The sequence below is a fragment of the Gopherus flavomarginatus genome, chromosome 5 (genome assembly GCF_025201925.1).
Source record: "Gopherus flavomarginatus isolate rGopFla2 chromosome 5, rGopFla2.mat.asm, whole genome shotgun sequence".
In the NCBI taxonomy this organism is placed as follows: Eukaryota; Metazoa; Chordata; order Testudines; family Testudinidae; genus Gopherus; species Gopherus flavomarginatus.
This window is the reverse complement of record NC_066621.1, coordinates 95869823-95892198: the sequence shown is the minus strand read 5'-3', so window position 1 is coordinate 95892198 and position 22376 is coordinate 95869823. Positions and strand designations below refer to the sequence as shown.

General features: G+C 40.8%; 1 protein-coding gene across 6 annotated transcripts in view; it reads left to right on the top strand.

Annotated features, from left to right (window-relative positions):
- Positions 1 to 22376, top strand: part of STARD9 (StAR related lipid transfer domain containing 9) — a 321608-nt gene that overhangs the window by 46048 nt on the left and 253184 nt on the right. The gene's annotated exons all lie outside the window — the stretch shown is intronic.

The window sequence follows — 22376 nt, the reverse complement described above, 5'->3', positions numbered from 1 at the left end:
TCACGGAGGGAGGAAGCATATGAATACGAAACAAATGTGGTCTATTTCTTGTTTTGATCCACTCCATCTATCTTTTACATCTTTAGGCTGGCAGCAGACAGTGCAGTTTGACTGCTAGCCATCATCTCCTGGGTGCTCGGCAGAAGATGCTGTATTACGACTGCTAGCCATTATCATCTGGCTGCTCGCCAGAAGACGGTGCAGTAGGACTGCTAGCCATCATCATCTCCTGGGTGCTTGGCAGAAGATGGGAATGACCTGGCGGAGTCACTCCCACGTCTGCCCAGGCGCCCCTGACCGACCTCACCAAGGTTGGCTGAAAGAGCACCCAGGAGTACGATGATGATGGCTACCGGTCGTAACGCACTGTCTGCTGCCAAAAGGCAATGAGCTGCTGCTGTGTAGTAATGCAGTCCCACGTCTGCCAGCATCCAGGAAACTTATGGTGACGGTCAGCCGTGCAGGCTCCATGCTTGCTGTGGTATGGCATCTGCACAGGTAACCCAGGAAAAAAGCTCGGAACGATTGTCTGCCGTTGCTTTCACAGAGGGAGGAGGGGAAAAGGGGAGCCTGATGACATGTACCTGGAGCCACCCGTGACACTGTTTTTGCCCTATCAGGCATTGAGATCTCAACCTAGAATTCCAATGGGCGGCGGAGACTGCGGGAACTGTGGGATAGCTACTCACAGTGCAATGCTCCGACAGTTGATGCTAGCCTCGGTACTGTGGACGCAGTCCGACGACTTAATGCACTTAGAGCATTTTTTGTGGGGATCCACACAATCGACTATAAAAAGGATTTCTGAAAAAACGACTTCTATAAATTTGACCTAATTTCGTAGTGTAGACATACCCTCGGTGTCCTGCAACATTCATCCCAGAGAAGAGCAGAAGAGAAGTTCTCCAAGTGGCTGGGAGTGCAGACTCTGAGGGTGGGGCTGGGAGTTTGGGTTGCAGCAGGGGGCTCAGGGCTGGGGCAGAGGGTTCTGGGGTGGGGCCGGGGATGAAGGGTTTTGGGTGCAGGCTGCCCCAGGGCTGTGATGGGGAGAGAGGACTCCCTTGCAGCCCTCTCTCGCTGCAGCGGGCTGGGGGAGAGGTGCTTCTCCCTGCCTGTGCAGCCCTTGATAGAATGTCACACAGCTGTGCGGCCACACAGCTTAGCGGGAACTTAGTTGGACAGCAGTAAATCCCCAGAAGGGGACTGAACTGTCAGAAGGCCCAGCTGGAGAACAGACTAAGAGGGTGAAACCATTGCCTCCAGGCAAAAAGTCCTGGGAGTGTGACCCGATATCAGCTGGGACTGGTTTAAAGACTGTAGACACCCAGCCAGAAGAGAGCGCTCATGAGAGGTGGGTGGCACACCGCTACAGGACCTAAAGTGAAGCTTGCATTTTGTGGCGATGCAGTACAGAGCACTGGTGTGATGTCGTGTTGCTGATCAGTTCCAGTCAGGAGATGAACTTTTTCATATGGACCCTCTCAGCACAAGGGTATGGACACAACACACAGTCAACCTGTGGAACTCCTTGCCAGAGGTTGTTGTGAAGGCCAAAACTATAACAGGGTTCAAAAAAGAATTAGATAAATTCATGGAAGATAGGTCCATTAATGGCTATTAGCCAGGATGGGCAGGGATGGTGTCCCTAGACTCTGCCGGAATCTAGGAATGGGCAACAGGGGATGGATCACTTGATGATTACCTGTTCTGTTCATTCCCTCTGGGGCACCTGGCATGGCCACTGTTGGTAGACAGGATACTGGGCTAGAGGGACCTTTGGTCTGACCCAGTATGGCTGTTCTTATGTTCTTGAGGTCCCTTCCATCCCTACAGTCCTATAATTCTATATTCAACCAGTAGAAGTTTTCATGTTGCCCTATGGTTCCTGTTTTCGATGTAATTGTCATAATTTATCCTGAGGTAACAACAGTGTCTGTTGTAGCTAAATGGGCATTAGTCCTTTATCACAAAAAGTGGCATAGTTTCTTTAATAGCAAGTGGAAGAACGTATTCATGGGCAGTGCTGCTATCTGGAAATCTAGTTGTAGAGATAAGTTAAGGAGGACTCCAGAGCTGTTACTTTTCAGTCAAAGGGCATTAGATTGGGGGTGGGGGAGGGTGTCATGGTTTCTGCCAATTAATCAAAATGCTTTTGGTTTTCTCCCACCTTTACTCCAGTCTGCCTTAGTTAGGCCTGCTTTTTACTTGTGCATTTATTTATTTATACAGACAGTGGGGTAACTGGGTGACACCATTAGGCAAATAGTATGTTTTGCCAATTGTATTCCTTTTAGGCAGATCCTTACTGTGTTTCTGCCTAAGTTTTATCTTAGCATTTGCATCTCCCATCCTCAGTTAAGATTAAAGACGTTAAAATCAAGCTAAAATGGGCTAAAATCAAGGATAGCCTCAATTCTGATTCATTCTTTTGGGAGATTATATATACTGCATTTTCATTTCAAATACATACTTGAAAAGGAACTGCTGTCCAGTCTTCCTCGACTTTTAATTATTAGTCGTATGTTTTGTTTTTGGAATATGACTAAAAAGAAGAGGAGCTCAACCTATTACTGCAATGTTTTGGGTTTTAGTTTTTTAATGCCTTTTTGACTAGTAGCTTAAATCTTCTAAAATCATGGCTTTCTTGAGGATCCTGACAGATCTGTTAACTTGAACAAAGGACCCTTTACAATGTATTTGGATTGCATCTCTTTGGAACAACATGCAGAAAAGAGATTACTGCTTTGAAAGCGGTACAACAGGTGGCTTTTCTTGTATTCCGTTGGCTCATGTTATCTTTGGTGCTGGCAATAAATGGACTTTCTGTCAACTTATATTCCTGTCAGTAGTTGACACTTTCTTTTTTTTTTTTTTTTTTTCAGTGAGTCAAAAGTATGAAAAGAGCAAAAGCTTCATAAACTACAGTAATATTTGTTCTCTTCCTCCACCCTGGAAGAGAGATCTTTCCTAGCTGATCGCTTTACCTCCAGAAGCCAAACAGCAAGAGGAAAATCATTATCTCATTCGATTTTTTTTGCATGCACAGGCTCTTGCAAGCCTCTCTCTATACCACTGAATACACTGCTGGTGTTTAACAATTAAAAATAAGATCTACAGTAATTTATGTGTGTGACTTATTCTTCCTTCTGTGTTTTTGTTTTTGTTTTATTGCATGTTCTATCTTGTTTTCTAATATCATACCAGTTGTGCTTCTGAGCTGTCAGTTACCTGAATTCACTAACCAGTTGACTGATTAAAAGTATTTTCAAACATTTTTTCTCTTACCCTTCATATTTTTCTTTTAGCTGTGGTGGTGGTTTTTAACCAAGAATATTTTTGCAAAGTTACTTTTGAACAAAAACTTTGGTGGTCTGATGTCTTTCATCTAGAGTTCTAATGAATATGAACATAAGTGGCTGATTTCTCTCTGGTCTGCAGAACAATCCTTTTTTTTAAATTAAATGATAGTGATCACTGGAACCTAACCAGAATTTTAAAGCCAAAATCCTGTCACTTCTGTAATCGGGAAATCTCCTTTTCATCTGTAGAGTAGAAATAACTGATATTTTACTTTTTTGTTTGGCCCATGAATTTTATGCAATCTTTACCCTTTTAATCAATGTGTTTCTATATAAGACATAGCATAAAAACAAGAAAATGATAGGTTTCAGAGTGTTAGTCTGTATTAGCAAAAACAACGAGGAGTCCTTGTGGCACCTGACAGACTAACAAATTTATTTGGGCATAAGCTTTTGTGGGCTAGAGCCACTTCATCAGATGCATGAAGTGAAAAATACAGGAGCAGTTATAAATACATGAAAGGATGGGGGTTGGTTTACTAAGTGTGAGGTCAGTCTAACGAGATACATCAGTTAACAGCAGGATACTAAGGGAGGAAAAATAACTTTTATAGTAGTAAGAGAGTGGCCATTGCAGGCAGTTGATAAGAAGGTGTGAGTAACAGTAGGGAGAAATTAGTAATCGGGAAATTAAGTTTAGGTTTTGTAGTGACCCAACCACTCCCAGTCTTTATTCAGGCCTCATCTGATGGTATCCAATTTGCAAATTAATTCCAGTTCTGCATCTTCACGTTGGAGTCTGTTCTGGAAGTTTTTTTGTTGAAGAATTGCCACTTAGAGGTCTGTTATTGAGTGACCAGAGAGATTGAAGTGTTCTCCTACTGGTTTTTTAATGTTATGATTCCTGATGTCAGATTTTTGTCCATTTATTCTTTTGCGTAGAGACTGTCTGGTTTGGCCAGTGTACATGGCAGAGGGGCATTGCTGGCACATGATAGCGAGCCTTCAAGTAATACTGTATTTGAGCAACATATGGTATTTCTTCTAAATTTCTTTCAAATCCTCTGGAATATAGAAATAGAAACTGGGGTGATTTAAGTGGCTTTTATATCTTCAAATGTAATTAGAGTCTATCAATCCAATAGTAGCTCAAAAGAACTACTAAAAAATATAGCTGCATTTACTGAACAGCATAAAGATTTCAGACTATAAAACTAGGCTTGTTTCAGTTCTTCCCATTGCCTTCCTTCACTCTTAGCCTTGCCATTTCTGTCTCTCTGACTTATTTTTTTTTTTTGCTCAGCATAGCACAATGCAGTAATTGTTTCACATCCTACTGTGTGTAATTTGCATAAATTTATTCCCTGATTACAGTATATGGAATGTAATCTTTTCTGTTCCATTGGATATGAATTTGAAAGGCTTTCTGCAATTGAATGTCATGGGGAAGGAGGGGGTGGGAAATGGAGCAAAAAAGTCAAAAGATCCTTCGTTACCCATCAGCTCACTAATTTGGAATTAATAGGTGTTTCCTTTCCTCAACTGAAGGATTATTTTTGTAATAATAATAATTAATAAAAAATAATAGTAGTTCTGTAGCAAAGCTCATCATTGATCTCAGAGTATTTTTAAAAACAAGCTTCATAATGCCTCTTCGGAGGTACTTAGGAGGTCTTTAGGCCTGATTTTGCCGACCACTGCAATGCATGCCAATGTGGGGTAGAATACAATTGCTGTTCAGCAGTGTACAATGCTACGTAATACTTTAGGGACAGGGAGTGCAGAAGAATAGTGTTCCCAAATGACACATCAGAAGGAATTTAGATGGACAGAATGTAACTATCCGAACTGGAATGTGGCCTTGACACAGAGATAAAACTCTTACTCAGAAAAGCACCGTTTTTGTTTTTTATAATAACAAGGCCTTGGTTTTTTTTTATATATCATCCAAAAAACAGCATCTCTATCAGCAGAATGCATCCAAACATTGCACTGGTGCACTGACTCACAGGAATTAAGGGCTTGTCTACACGAACAATTAGTTTGCAGCAAACTGGGTGTAAATCTACCCCATGCTAGCCTGCCATGTGCTATCTGTCCAGCCTACATAGTCTGTCATTGTGGACAGAAACTGGAGAAAATCAGCAATGATTGCAGCCTCTGTTTTTATTTGTAGAGCCCCTAAGTAGTTGCCTTGTGACTGAGAATTGCAGCCTATAAGAACCATCCATTAATATGTTAGTTTCCCAATTCTTTCATATTGGGAATGCAAGAAAGCAGCTGACCTGGCTAAGGAGTAGGATGAGCAGTTTACTAAAACATTGGTTCTGGCAAACTTTGTTATGCATTAAAAAACCAAAAGTTCTCTTCATGAACTCACAAGTGACCTCGAATTACTTCTTGTTTTGACTCAGATTCTACAAGAAACTGCTTAAATCATATTAGTTAGAAAAGTCCTTCTTCTCAAGGAGCCTACCGAGCTTCAAAGCAATTTTTCATTAAGCGTGTGGGAAATAATGTGGAATGTTTGCTTTTTTACATAGTAACAACAGTGAATTGCAAAACAGTAATATAACAAAAGTCTTAAAGTGTTAAACCAGACTGCAAAAGAATATCCTGCTCAGCAGCTTGGCTGCTGCTTCTATCGACTAGATGTTGGATGTCTCTTTGAACCAGGGGCCATGGATTCTTCCTAAAAGTGTGGGGGGATGCGGCCTGCCCGCAGCCAGACTGATGCCTGGGTGGGGAGCCCAGGCCCCTCCACCTCCCTGGCTGGGGGGATGAAGAGCAGTACCTGTCCTGTGTCCCTTCCCTCCGGTCCTCCCACCCTGCGGGGAGAGAGGGTGGGCCGCTGCCCAGGCAGCTCTTTCAAGGCCAGGCTGAAAACTGGAACCACATCAGGGTAAGAGCCATGTGGGCAGCTGTGCGGGGCTGTGGACCCTCCACCTGCCCTGGGTGCGGGGTCTGGAGGACAGGGACATGGGCCAGGGGGCTGCTCTCGGGCCCTCCTACCCCAGGCTTGTGCAGGGTCTGCAATCCCCATAGTTGCCTGGGCTCCCTTGCCACTCTTACCTGGGCCAGGCTCCAACTTCTGGCCTGGCCAGGGGGCAGGACCTTAGGGGAAGAGGTGGGGCAGGGGGTGGGCCCATGCTAAAAAGTGGATAGGCTAGGCTGTTTATCAATTCATGTCCCTCCTCCCATTCCAACCCTCCTTCCCTGTCCCCATTCAGGGACCCTTATCATGAGAACCTACTTCATCAGGAAATATATCATTTGTTATGCATTGGGGTCATTGAACCAGTCCTGGTGCAACTCAGGAGCAAGGAGTATTACTTTCATTATTTCCTGATCCCCCTAGGCAAAGTGAGGATGGAGGCCCATTCTAGATCTAAGGCCATTAAACAAATACAGGAAGATGCAGACATTCAAGATGGTTACATTAGTAGCCATTATTCCAGCTCTAGAGCTAGGAGATTGATTTCCAGACCGCAACCTAGAAGATGTCTACTTCCATATCTCAATACAACCATCTTACAGGACATTTCCTACGGTTTACCTTTGGGGCAGGATCATTATCAGTACAGACTGCTTCACCCAGGGTTTTCTCCAAAGTTTTCTTCATTGTAGTGGTGCACTAATCCCAATACAGCAGCTGGAGTTTATCAGCACCAACCTTGATGCAATTGCAAGCACGCATATTCCTCCAGCTACACAGACTCACCACTGTGGGGTGGATGCCTCCCTAATAGGCTGGGGAGCTCACCTACACAACCACAAGGTTCAGGGCAAATGGCTTTTCACGGAAGTGACCTTCCATATCACTCTTTTGGAGCTATCCGGAAGGGAGTTGGGGTATGGGAGGAGGCTCAGGGCTTGGGCAGGGCGTTAGGGTGTGGGAGGGAGCTTGGGGTGTGGGCTCCAGGTGGTGCTTACCTCAGGTGGTTCCCGTGAAGCGGCGACATGTCCCTCTTGCTCCTTGGCACAGGGTGGCCTGGGGGCTCCACGCACTGACCCCTCCTGCAGGCGCCACCCCCAAAGCTCCCATTGGCTGTGGTTCCAAGCAAATGGAAGCTGTAGAGCTGGTGCTTAGGGCAGTGCCTGCACCGCAAGCGGGGGCAGCATACAGAGTCCCCTTGGCTGCCCCTATGCATAGCCACTTCTGGGTGTCAGCTACTGCGGCCAACTGGACTTTTAATGGGCCCAGTCAGCAGTACTGACCGGAGCCGCCAGAGTCCAGATGTCTGGCCACTCTAGTGGGCCAACAATTTTTACACAAAGACACTTAATCTTCAACTGTCAGCAACTCTCCTCAAAGATTCATGTAATAATCACACAGTAACAGGAATTGCTTATAGGTGATCTGAAATGCTTTTTTAATAAAAAAGCAATAAAAAACTGTTAAGATCCTAGATTATAAACAGAGTACATGCCTAAACTTAAATCACGAGAAAGCATATTGCAGAATACAGTTGAAAACCAGTCCTTCCTTTAACTGAGCCGTCAATACCTGAATCAAAGAATATGACTTCCTCTTGAAAAAGCTGATGTATGACCAAGTGGAAAGCTGTACATGGCAAACAGCTGACTTGCTAGCGATGTCTTCAACTGTTGCATGAAAAACACATAACCATGAATCATAAACTTGGTAAATAAAAAGGTTTTCATTTCACCTTGACGACATAAGTATTTGTATCTTTTTAAAAGTGTCACCAACTTAAATTATGCTGCAAACAAAAACTTTTTTTACATCTCCTGTTAATAATACCTTAAATTATTAAAACTGAAAATTGAAAAGTACTTCTTTATTTTGTATATTTCTTTAAGCTTAAATAATGAAATCCATGAAGTTCAGTTTCATTTTGATTTACAGGCAGGTTAACCTTTAGGCACTTAGTTCTGCACTGTTTGGGTTATTACACTCTGCAGAGGAATATTTATTTGTTTATTAACAACTTTTTTACTGGAATTAAAAAAAAATTATTGAACACTTCTGTTTGTTTTAGCTTGCTATTTTACATTTTGGGCCAACTTTAGGTTAGGCTGACATTATTCTCCATGTAATGGAAATTTCCAGAGGGAGGTATAAATATGCAGGCAAGAATCAGTCTAGAGATAAGGAGGTTAGTTCAGTCAGGGAGGATGAGGCCCTCTTCTAGCAGTTGAGGTATGAACACCAAGGAGGAGAAACTGCTTTTGTAGTTGGCTAGCCATTCACAGTCTTTGTTTAATTCTGAGCTGATGGTGTCAAGTTTGCAAATGAACTGAAGCTCATCGGTTTCTCTTTGAAGTCTGGTCCTGAAGTTTTTTTGCTGCAGGATGTCTATCTTTAAATCTGCTATTGTGGATACAGGGAGATTAAAGTGTTCTCCTACAGGTTTTTGTATATTGCCATTCCTAATATCTGAGTTGTGTCCATTTATCCCTTTACGTAGGGACTGTCCAGTTTGGCCGATGTACGTAGCAGAGGGTCATTGCTGGCACATGATGGCATATATTACATTGGTGGATGTGCAAGTGAATGAACCGGTGATGATGTGGCTGATCTGGTTAGGTCCTGTGATGGTGTCACTAGCGTAGATATGTGGGCAGAGTTGGCATCAAGGTTTTTTGCATGGATTGGTTCCTGAGTTAGAGTTACTATGGTGCAGTGTGTGGTTGCTGGTGAGAATATACTTAAGGTTGGCAGGTTGTCTGTGGGCGAGGACTGGCCTGCCTCCCAAGTTACTTCTATACCTCCCTCAATCTATTGGCTCAGTTGGGGTATGCCAAAGTGTAGAACTTGATGTGCATTTGAGTTCTTATGAAGTATGTAGGCCCACTGCTCAATGAGGAGGGGGAAACAGTAACGGGAGACTTGGAAATGGCAGAGATGCTTAATGACTTCTTTGTTTCAGTCTTCACTGAGAAGTCTGAAGGAATGTCTAGTATAGTGAATGCTTACGGGAAGAGGGTAGGTTTAGAAGAGAAAATAAGGAAAGAGCAAGTAAAAAATCACTTAGAAAAGTTAGATGCCTGCAAGTCACCATGGCCTGATGAAATGCATCCTAGAATACTCAAGGAGTTAATAGAGGAGGTATCTGAGCCTCTAGCTATTATCTTTGGGAAATCATGGGAGACGGGGGAGATTCCAGAAGACTGAAAAGGGGCAAATATAGTGCCCATCTATAAAAAGGGAAATAAAAACAACTCAGGAAACTACAGACCAGTTAGTTTAACTTCTGTGCCAGGGAAGATAATGGAGCAGGTAATCAAAGAAATCATCTGCAAACACTTGGAAGGTGGTAAGGTGATAGGGAATAGCCAGCATGGATTTGTAAAGAACAAATCGTGTCAAACTAATCTGATAGCGTTCTTTGATAGGATAACGAGCCTTGTGGATAGGGGAGAAGCAGTGGATGTGATATACCTAGACTTTAGTAAGGCATTTGATACAGTCTCGCATGATATTCTTATAGATAAACTAGGAAAGTACAATTTAGATGGGGCTACTATAAGGTGGGTGCATAACTGGCTGGATAACCGTACTCAGAGAGTAGTTGTTAATGGCTCCCAATCCTGCTGGAAAGGTATAACAAGTGGGGTTCCACAGGGTTCTGTTTTGGGACCGGTTCTGTTCAATATCTTCATCAACGATTTAGATGTTGGCATAGAAAGTACGCTTATTAAGTTTGCGGACGATACCAAACTGGGAGGGATTGCAACTGCTTTGGAGGACAGGGTCAAAATTCAAAATGATCTGGACAAATTGGAGAAATGGTCTGAGGTAAACAGGATGAAGTTCAATAAAGATAAATGCAAAGTGCTCCACTTGGGAAGGAACAATCAGTTTCACACATACAGAATGGGAAGAGACTGTCTAGGAAGGAGTATGGCAGAAAGAGATCTAGGGGTCATAGTAGACCACAAGCTTAATATGAGTCAACAGTGTGATACTGTTGCAAAAAAAGCAAACGTGATTCTGGGATGCATTAACAGGTGTGTTGTAAACAAGACACGAGAAGTCATTCTTCCGCTTTACTCTGCGCTGGTTAGGCCTCAACTGGAGTATTGTGTCCAGTTCTGGGCACCGCATTTCAAGAAAGATGTGGAGAAATTGGAGAGGGTCCAGAGAAGAGCAACAAGAATGATTAAAGGTCTTGAGAACATGACCTATGAAGGAAGGCTGAAGGAATTGGGTTTGTTTAGTTTGGAAAAGAGAAGACTGAGAGGGGACATGATAGCAGTTTTCAGGTATCTAAAAGGGTGTCATCAGGAGGAGGGAGAAAACTTGTTCACCTTAGCCTCCAATGATAGAACAAGAAGCAATGGGCTTAAACTGCATCCAGGGAGATTTAGGTTGGACATTAGGAAAAAGTTCCTAACTGTCAGGGTAGTTAAACACGAATAGATTGCCTAGGGAAGTTGTAGAATCTCCATCTCTGGAGATATTTAAGAGTAGGTTAGATAAATGTCTATTAGGGATGGTCTAGACAGTATTTGGTCCTGCCATGAGGGCAGGGGATGGGACTCGATGACCTCTTGAGGTCCCTTCCAGTCCTAGAGTCTATGAGTCTATGTACAGCACCCTCAAGAGGCCCATTCAGACTAAACAATGCCAAACACAGGAAATTCACTTCCAGCAGTGTGAGCTGGAGCAAACTTGTTTCTGCTCCAAATAGACAAGAACTGTGCTACAACTATTAAATTTAAAAATGGAAACCCTGTCTCATAGGACTTCCTTATTATTGTTTGTTAAGATTTGTTTACATGACAGTGTTTTTTGTAATCCTCTGTTCTCCTTTTTCTACATCTTACATATCTTATTTATTTACAGCAGTGCCAGCTGATCTAGTTTGAAGGGGGAGAAGCCAGTTTGTAACTATGAATGTATATTTTATAGGGTTAAGAGGTGTTTTCGAGTGCGGTAATCTTGCATCATCTGAGTAAGGAAAAAAATTAACTATTGACAACTGAAGTAAAAAAAAGCTAAAATGGGGTTATTAGTTTGATGATAATATGCTGAATGGTGCTCTGCTGTTGCTTGAGGATTACGGATTGTTCAGATATTTACAAAGGATAAATATTTGAACAGTTTGGATTAGTATATTTTTGTAACAAAGTCAAGGAATTATTAGTTTTTCCAACAAAAGTAGCACACAGTGATTTGATTATGGTGTTTTATTTTTAGCTAGCTCTGTTATGTTTGTTTAGTTTTGTATATGCTTGCTTATGTTTATTAATAAAATATATAAAAAGTCCATCAAAATTTCAACGGAGTCGTGAAGCTCTTCCTTAAGTTATGATCTATGGGCTTGTCTCTAGCTGATGGTGAGATGTGTTCTCTTTTTTTCTTTGTTCACTTTGTGAAAATTAACATGAACATTTATAATGGAATTTGAGGAATTACGAGTTTTCTAACTTTTGATTTATGGAGCTGGTCTTGTCTGTCATGTGGTGAAAAGCCAGTTATTGATCCCTTAAGCCATTTAAACCCATTTTTCCTCCCTTTATAAAAATAAACACAGTTGCTTGAGATGTTTTTGAAAAGTATTCTATTTATGGAGGTGATTACTTACATCATTTCCCTGTTACTTTAACTTGTATAAGGTCATATTGCTCCCCTAATTTAAGCCTAAATTTTTATAGAAGAAGCAGGTTGCTTTCAGCAAGTTACTCACCACTATTACTGTTTACAGAATACATAAGGGGACCAGCAGTGACTTTTAAAAAATTGATCAAAATTTTGACTCTCACCTCTCACTGAGTATGTTACACATAAGTTCATTGCCTCTTTGAAATGTCTGCAGTTTGTGAGGCAGATTAATTTAGTGCACCAGTGAGATGTCCTGAAATTCTCATTGTATCAGGTGCCTGACAATAAGTTAGGGCTGGTCCCGGCAAAATGCCAAGTTGTACTTTAAGCAAAATAGATGTATTATTTACCATAGATAACATGGAGTTAAAACAATCCTGATTGCTCATAGTATTCCCCTGGATCTGCAAACTTGGTTTTCAACACTGTCTCTAAAGATCTACTATATTTTTCTTCCATGATGTTGTTCTGAGATTTTTGGCTTATATTTGGGTATGATTCTTTGAGATACATACAGAGCACCTGACATACAAACCATTTTTTTCCAAGAGACTAGCTATTGTAGTTTAAAGCACTTGGCTCTTTTCCCTTTTGTAATTCCAATAATCTGCTTTTAAAGATCTAGTTGAGTCAGGAAAGAAAAGATCAGCTGTCTCATGGTTTTAAAACTCATACTATCAAGACTGGATACACTACTTAGTATCAATCATCCTATTAAATTGGCCAAGAATTACTTCAGTTCATTTTAATACAATGAAAAGTGAGAGGATATAGACTACAGAAGTTATTCATACATTGCTGGCTTACTAGTAATCAAGACCACAGTAAAGACAGAGTGATGCCTGATAATATGGCAGGATAGTGGGAAAATATAATTATCCAGCAAATGTTTACAACACATGTTTACAAAGTTAAAGTAAACATTCAAATTTTGTGGGTATTTTAATGAAGAAAAGCAGCCTAAACATCTTAAGGCTAGGCAAAGGCCTCAGTAGAAAAATACAAGTGTCCCACTTGCTCTCAAATTATTAGGGCTGGTCTACACTGGGGGGGGGGCTATCGATCTAAGATAGGCAACTTCAGCTACGTGAATAGTGTAGCTGAAGTCGAAGTATCTTAGATTGATTTACTTCCGGTCCTCACGGCGTGGGATTGACGTCCGCGGCTCCCCGTGTCGACTCTGCTACCACCGCTCGCTCCGGTGGTGTTCTGGAGTCGACAGGACCCGCCGATACAGATCACTACCTGCCGATACAGCAGGAAGTCTGGACATACCCTTACTCTTAACATTAAATGTCTATAACTTTTTGATGTCGGATTGGACACTCTCCATCCTAGATTCCATGTCTTCTAGGCACCATTCCAAAAATATATTGATACGCATTGCAGAAGAGAATACAAACATGTTCATTATATAAATACTTAAGTTTTGCATGATAGAGAATGCCGTGTTCCAAAGCCAAACATCAGTGTGTTTCTTAGTATCTTGAAAACTCGTTGCTTTTTTTTTGTTTGTTTTTTAAAGAAAGTCATAGTATAGTCACTATAAATCTGGATTTTAAATCCACTGCAAGAAATTTTCAAGACCTTGCCTCCTTGGAAGATTTTTAATTCTCTTGTCTAGAGTGGAAAAAGAACAATAAATGAGTTTTGTGCCCCTTTTTGACTATCCATTTTCTAGACGTAAAGGTGCCTTGTTAATTTTAGGCTCAGATGGTTTGGAGAATTTTATAATCCCAGTTTCCAAAAGTGACATCTGTGTCATATAAGTGTTCTAAATGTATAGAGCCAAATTAATTCCCTGGTTCCACCAAAAGCAACCTTGGTCTACGGTGAAAGCTTCTGCTGGCATTCACTTGGGAATTATTATTTTTTAGCCAGTTGGAGTGAGTATAAGTAAAGTGTCCTGGTACCAAATTCTGTATCAGTGCTTTTGTGTCCTGCACCAATGAGAGAGTGCACTTGCAATCAAGAAATTCAATTTGTTCACTTAGGTCCAACTGTGGTAAATTTTGTGAAGCTTTGTTGCTTTTAATATCAGTGGAAGTCAAAGGCTAAAACTCGTGCCTTTGTTGTGAAAAGGTTCCAAAAACTTTGCTTCAATTTTTCTTCTATTTCTTCAATTTAATTTTTACTTTTCAAGTAGTACTGTTAACGAATCCACATCCTTTTACCAAGACCAGTTTGATGTGAGAAGATCAGTTATGCTCAGACTGTGGTTTGTGTTCCAAGTTTCACTGCATTTTGTAGTCCCTCATTTCAGACTCAGCAGAGATTTAGGCATCCTTTTTATAATGGAGCATCATACAGACTTGCAATATGTTTGTATTCAGAAGGATGGCTTTATGCATACAGTACAATGCATTTTTTAGCCTTCCCTTTTAAAGAGGAGTAGCTCAGCAGTATATCATGAGGCCTCATCAAATTAGTCATGTTTTTTAAATTAATTTGCAGAAAGAACAGCAATGGAAGCCTGTACTGGCCTAATTTTAATTAATTGTTTAAATACAAACAGAAAGTTCTATAGTTTTGGGATGATTTATCCTCCGTTCTTGGAATATGAATTATATACATGAATTATGTTCAGCAGTGTGAAGAATATGTTTACAGCTCTAATATTCATGTGAACTTCCTTGCATGGTTTTCCTTCATTATTTGGGCAGGTGAATTAAATGTGCCAGGGCAAAATGTATTTATAATGCACCAAAACCAACCAAACAAACAAAGCCCTGGGAAACCCTGGCGTAAAAAGAGTACAAAGAGGAACTGAAAAAAAGAGATGATAACCTAAATTAATAGGCCTCAGGAAAGAGGAGGCACAGATGAAATATTTAGGGCCATTTCCTGCAGTCACAGTTCAGGTTAAAATTTCAATGACGAGATTAGGCATTTTGCATGCATAATCTAGTCTCTGTATGGCAATGTATTTAAGATATTTTACAATACTGTTGAGTAATACAAAAGAGTCTTAGTGTCAGGTTACTTATGTATAAAAGGGAGACAAAAAGATTAAGAGGCAATTTTAAAAGGTGCAAAGAGGAGTTGGGGCCTAACTTTTCTGTCTTCAAGAAAATTCCTTTAAAAGTCTGCTGATGATATTTTGATTAACTGGGCCAAGAGGTAGTTACTGCATGCCTGAAAGTCAGAGAGGTTAAAATTGTCCTTTTAGATGTCTTTAAGATTCTCCTACATATATGTGAAAAGGAGTTTCCAGGCACATTAGCTAGTCAGAATTCAAGATAAACAGTGACATAGGATTTGATTTTGCTTTAATGATTGGCTGACATCAGCATCTGTTGTTCTCATTAGTATTTGGGAAATGGCTCCTGGAAAGAGATTTTTGCCTAAAAAATGTGCTTTTAATATGTGCAAAGTATTATATTCTAGATCGATTATAGTTTGGCATTTCTCAAACTGGGGTCTGTGGACCCCTGGGGTTCCCCTAGGGTACTCCAGGGGGTCTGTGGGCCTCGCTGATCAGGGCCTCCCCCTCCCTCAACTTCTCCCTCTCCTTCTATCTCTTGGCGGCTACTGAAGCCAAACTGGGAGATTTTAGGGGCTAAAAGTCTGGCAGCGTAGCGGGACTAAGGTAGGCTCCCTACCTGCCCTGGCCCCACGCCAGTCCTGGAAGCAACCGGCACATCCCTGTGGCCCCAGGAACTGCAGCCTATGGGAGCTGCAGGGGCAGCACGTTGAGGGACCCTGGTCCACCCACCTAGGAGCCACTGCCGGAGAGATGTGCTGGTCCGCTTAAGGTAAGTGCTGCCTGGCTGGAGCCTGCACCCCTCCCCCCCCACCTTTGTCCCAGCCCAGAGCCCACACCCAAACTTCCTCCCAGAGCCCTCACCCCCTCCTGCACCAGAACCCCCTGACCCAGCCTGGTGAAAGTGAGTGAGGGTGGAGGGGAGCGAGTGATGGAGGGAGGGAGGATGGAGTGAGCAGGAGGCAGGAAGGAGTGGGGCCTTGGAGGAAGGGATGGAGTGGGGGCAGAGCCTGGGGCTGAGCAGAGGGCTTTGGGGGGTCCCCAAAATTTTTAAAATCAAAATGGGGGTCCTCAGGTTGCTAAAGTTTGAGAATCGCTGTTACAGATGATAAAACTGATTGAAAAAAATCGTCTAATTGATGACAGTTTCAAGTAACATCAATTGGGCCAAATTTTTCTTAGTAACATCAGTTCTAATGGAGTTACTATGAATTTACTCAAGACTGGATGTCATTCTGCAGGCTGCGCTCTAGCTCAACCAAAAGTTATGGGCTTCATATCTGAAATTACTTGGTGAAATTCTGTGGCCTGTGCCATGCATGAGGTCAAGACTAGATAATCATAATGGTCCCTTCTGGTCTTAAAATTAATGGATCTATGAATACCCTGGTGTAACTGAATGCAGAATTAGTTAATTTGTGTCTTGATTTTCAAGTTGCCCTGGAGCTGCTTTTTTTTCTAATATCTATGCCAGTGTGTTTAACAGTAGATAGCGATAGTTCAACTGTGAGATAAATTTAACAGGAAGGACTGTTCTTGAAAGCAGCAACTACTGTTTATACTTGCTTGTTTAACATCTTGTGAGCATGTGTGAAAATGAGAAGAAAAGAAAAACAAATCTTAACAGAAATATAAGAAAAGGGCAGAAAACAGTTTGAGAAGCTGGAGAGAGACTAGCATGCAGATCAAGGGGGAAGAGGCAACATAAATTAAGAAAGGGAGCAAATTCATCTCAGGTGTAACTACTGAAGTAGATAGTTTCAAGTTATGAATTTGGCCCTGTATTCTGAACACAAAGTGCTGGATTTCAGCTTCAAAAATTCTATTAAGGAATTCTTTGTCTTTAAACCTTGTATGTTGAGTTGAGAATATACTCCTTAAATCGAGTTAAAAGCAAGTTTTCTTTACTGGTCAAAGTTTCCCAAAAAATATTGTACAGTTATGACAACTGTTGTGATGTGTTCAAACCTCTTTGGTTAGAAGTTTCAACAAATATCAGCCACTGATGTAGGGAATTCTAACACAAACAAGATATATTTTCTATTCAGCAATGTTCCCCCCTCAAAAATGATCATTATTTGTAATATGTTATTCACAAAATAGTTATTTTATAATCCTGGATAGCTACTGTGATTTTTTTTTTCATGAAAACATAAGATTTAAGTTTGTAAAGAGCCATTTTATTTGGACTATATTTGATGAGAATTAATAGCCAATATATAAATAAATCCACTTGTGAACTGTAAATCTGTTTGAAAAGAGAAACAAGATATTTAACTTATCCTTTCATTGTTGAATAATATTTAGCAACACAGTTGCAAACATATATGCCAGGGCTGTTATCACTAACTAAACTTACTGCTTATGAACCACTTGACTTAAAATTATTGTTGGTGTCTGATGAACCTTGCGTCTGATACTACAGAATTAGGAGAGATTCTTTGGTCTTGTAGTGGTTGTTTATTGGAACAACTTATCTGAAAAGAAGTGACACTAAAGAGAGATGTGTGTTGTTTTTTTAATTTGTTTCTGTGATAACTGTCTGAGGGTGGGTTTTAGTCCTTTCAAAGTTAACATGCAAAGTGTTCATATCTATGCAAGCTCAGGATAATTTGCTAAATTGGAACTCTGACACATGGCACACTTAATTGAATACCTTTGTTTTCTACATTAACCCCACCCTCCTTTTTAAATTTTGGGTAATAGGTAAAAACTAGCTGTTTGTAGTGGCAAACACAGACTACTTATAGAAAAGAACACTGTGTTTATATTTCACTTGAGAAATTACTAATATTTATTGTTTTTATATCATTTATACTGTATCTAAATGATGCTGGTCATTTTTTACACAACATTGGAAGGAAATGACCACTGCTGCAAAGCCTATAATCTAAGGACAGACCAAACATTACAAACTAAAGAAGATTAGAGGAATATGTGGAGAGGAATTGTGACCACAGGCTTATGGGGTGGTATTTCTTAAACTTTCAATTTATTTTAAAAAATAAATATTATGAGTCAGAGCAAGCGGAAAAATGAGGGGTGAGCTCAAAAATGGCAGGAGAAAAAGATGGAAGGACAGAAAGGAAGGACAGAAAGGAATACAATGAATAAGATGGGTGTGGGTAGAACACTGGGAAGGTATGCATGGTGACTGACATGATGTAGAGTATGCAGGTCCCAGAATATTAGAGAGGGAAGGTGGATGAGGTAATATCTTCTATTGTACCAACTTCTGTTGGTGAGAGAAACAAGCTTTCGAGCTTACTGTAACCTCAAAAGCTTGTCTTTCACCAACAGAAGGTTTGTCCAATGAAAGATATTACCTCATTCACCTTGCCCTATGATATAAAGTGTAAGAAGAAAAATCCAAAGCATTCATTGGATTCTGCCACAACAGTCAGGTGAGTGCTGCTCCAGACAAATGTTTTATATTCCCCCCCGCCCCAAAAAGAATGTTGAATAATATTTTTGTCATGATCCACGCTTCACCATATTAGTTAACATTTTTATACCGTGCCATAAGTGTGCATGTTGCTTTTCATAACAAAGACACAGTCTTTGTGCGGACTTACCTACCATTTTAACAGTATAATTCCTATAATCTGCAAAGAAATGTAGATTTTGCAAGTCAGAAGAATAGTGCCGTAGAAACTTAGGGTACTGAATCACCCCAGTTAACTCTCTAGCATCTTGAGGGCCCACCTGTCTGCAGGTCTAGGGAGAGAGAGAGAGAGTGGTTCTGGCTTCTGGTAGTTGGGGCTAGCTTTGGACTCGTGGGAGGAACTAGGTCCATCCAGTTTGCACCAATTTCTCCTTCCATCCCAGCTTGTGGCTCTGACATGACCCAACCTCCCAAATCAGGAACTAGCAGAGGGAAGGTATTAAGATCTGAAACTGGGAATGAACCACGTGGAGGCAGCAGATTCTGCAGGCACAAATACAAGCACAAGAGGTTTGTGTGGAATAAGCTCGAGTGTGAATTTAAAGTGCAATAGCTATTCGACCCTAACTCTTCACGTGGACACTTTTATGCTGCACTAAAAGTATCTTTGTGTACTTTAGCTTAGTTCACTTTCTGACTGCTTGGGAGGCATGATCTGTTGCTCAGTGGGAGGTTGTGTAAAGGTTAAGTTGGCAAGAGAGGACTTGTTTAGAAAAGGGGAAAAACAATGAAGAGTGGAGAAATAGGGGTCTTGCTGTGAAGGGAGGAGGAGAGAAAGAGACAAGATTGTTCTTTCTAAGTGCAGTGGGAAACAGTGCATGTTAAAAATTCAATCCACACTCTTGAGTGACGTAGTTATACCGACCTAACTCCTATATGATCTAACAGGAGGGCTTCTCCCATCAACATAGCTACTGCCCCTTGAGGAGGTAGAGTATCTACACCCACATGAGATGCTTTCCTGTGAGCGTAGGTAGCATCTTCACTGAAGGGCTATAGTGGTGCAGCTGTGCTGCTGCAGCCTTGTAAGTATAGACAAGCCACTAGTTAAACTGATGCAGACCCCTAATGTAAACACACACATACTGCTTAAACAAGATGTAGATTTAAGTTTAAAATGGTATATCTTTCTAGCATAGACAAGGACTATTACTTATAACTCTCTCCCAGCAGGTGGTTAGTGTGTCCGGGTTTCTGGTTGTATGCTAAGTTAACAGCTAAGTAAGACTGGTGGCTGCTTTAAGCCTTTCTGTGTAATAGAGTTTGTGCAGTCAGGTTGTCCTTTTGTTTTCTTAAGGGCTGTTGCAGTCTTACTCTCTGTTTCTTGGGAGCAGTACAACTTCACACATAAGCTTTCATCGTGTGGATCACAAGATTTACCTGGTATTCAAATATTTAAAGTTTCATCTTGTTTTGTACTTTCAAATAGGGCCTGGAGGCTTTTGAGATGTTTAGATAATCGGTTCTTATGCCACTCAGTAAAACATCAACAACTCTTACTTCAGCTCTCAACCCTGGGTATCTTCAGAGTTTGACAGGGCCTTGACATTGCTGTAGAAGCAGCACATTCAACCCCTAGGAAGGAGAATATCATTTTTGACCAACACTTTGTGGTCAGCATAAAGTGAGCTCTTCCCCAGGCCATGTTCACCATTCCTTGTTTGGAAGGACAAATTTCCCCTAAACTAGACCTCAAAATGGGGGTGGGCAAGAGCAGATACATAAGAAGAAAAAGATTGGGGGGAGGGGGAGGAATCCCAAAAAGATCTCTGTTCTTTTACCTGTCAATAAAAAAACAAACCAGACCCATATTTCCATTAGCAAGGATATGGAGGATTGCTAAATGTGATGGGCAAGAGTGGAAATAGGGTGTGCTTCGCAGATATTTTAACGCTTGGTCAGTGTATAATTTTAGTACAAAAGGTTAAGCACATTTTGACCTTGTGAGATTGATCTATAGGCCCTGTCACATCAAGGAGCCTGCATTAATTTCCTACCATGATGACTCAGGCCAAGAATCACAAATATTATGGGTTGACTTGTGATCATTAAAACTCAGATGCTACAAATAATTGTAACTTTTTAGGGAAAAAATGGCCTAATTTGTATTGTGCTGATGTAATGAGTCTACAAACATGGAGCCAAATTCTTCCTTCAGTGCTTGACAGAAATAATGAGATTACAACAGAGCATCTTAGAGAAGAATTTGGTTTACAGACTTTTTTAGTCAGCGTGTTTAATAAATAGCCTGCCTGAGATTGATCACTGTGCTCTAAAGCAGAGGTAGCTAACAGTAAATCAAACATTCTATGCTGCCATGATCCCAGGTCAGTTACTTCCAAGTACTTCTTTAATTAGAACACTGTTGGAGCTGTTGCTGAGCAATTAGACCTAAATACAGTGATTCTCAGTTCAGAAAACACTTCGGTGAAATCTAGAACTATTTTAGAACACAATAGGGATACATTTCGCATCAACCACTTTCTAAGCTGCAACAGCACTATGGTTAAAGAAACAAAAACATGTCACAGTTGTCAAAGCACAGCAGGACCACCAGTCAGCAACTATTGCTATATCAGAGTTTTGGGAGACTTGAAGTACTTTTCTATTAGTAAACTATTGTTCCCTGAAGCACATACAGGGCTCAGTTCTGCATTCCTTACTCTTGAGCAGTCCCCTTAAAGTTCATAGAACTGACAGTGCGAGGTAAGAACTGCAGGATCAGACCCATATTCTGATTTGATATTTATTCAATTATATTTAAAGAGCGTTGCCTTTTCCATAGAAACCAGCGAGTTAAATAAAAAACAGATGTTGAAACACTAGTACAAAGCAACTTCCAAGAATACTCTAACCTCAAACCAAATCCCTCCCGTTATATTTTCCCACACCTCAAAGAAGGCCTCATGGGCAAAATACTGCCTGTGATCTTATTTTATGTTTCAAGTGTGTGTGATTGATTACAAGGAGCAAATTTTTGAAAAGCCTAGTGGTGTCTGGGTTCTTTTAGGAGAGAACAGTGCTACAAGAGAACAGTTTCCCAGTGCCCTGAGAGAATATGAAGTTGTAACTGCATTCTGCTGGGCAAAAAGAAAATATATTTTTAATAGAGGAAAGGATAATCATTAATAACATTTATACATCAGTGTTTTTACAGACATCAACATAATGCGTTCTCTGCCCTGAATAATTTACAATCTTTATTTAATAAAAAAAAGTGCAGGATAAGAGACAGGACAGCAGTACATGAGTGGGTGAAATCCTGTCAATTAAGTCACGGGGTAAAATGTCCATTGACTTTAGTGGCACCAAGATTTCACCTTCTAAGCAGGAAGAAGACATGGAGCAGAGACTGGAAAAGGAGGCTAAGGGAATGGGAACAAGAAGGGAAGGAAGAAAAAAATAGAGCAGAGATTACAGAGGGTCTTGTAGGTGAGGATAAGGAGTTTGCATTTGATGTGGCAATGGGTAAAAAAACCATGCCGTTTCAGCCTACTGGATGACGGCAACCTGTTCAGCATAGCTGTCTTGTCCATCATATTAAAGTGTCTGCCTGTGTTTTCACTATGCTAGGTTGGTATACTTTGGTAAAGGTGTTATATGTTGTTAGGCAGGTCTGTCTTCCTATTTACATTGTACCATGTTTGAACCTTCCAGCGGCTGTCATTCCTGACATAAAATACTTTTGTTAGACATACTGCCATTTATCCACCAACGATGAGCTGACATTTGACTTCTGGCTCAGATGGTTTATTATCAGAGAACACAAATAGCCAAGTTGTCCTTGATTAATGAAATCTGTGTATATAGTCTCAGCCTTCAGTGGAGTTGGAACTATAATGAATTTTCTGCAAAAAATTGGCATCTGTTGTGATTTGAACTGCAAATTAAGTCTCAAGAGTTTATTTTTGATAGCTCTGATTGTTACCTTTGCTTGGGATTGGGGTAAATTGATGTGTTCCCTGCAGTATATTTGTCGTCTTTATCCACCATTGCTAAATTTAGTACATATACCTGTCTGTGAAAGAAACAAAGGTTGGCTGAGTCTTTGCAGAGTATGGTATGTAACTGTGTGTA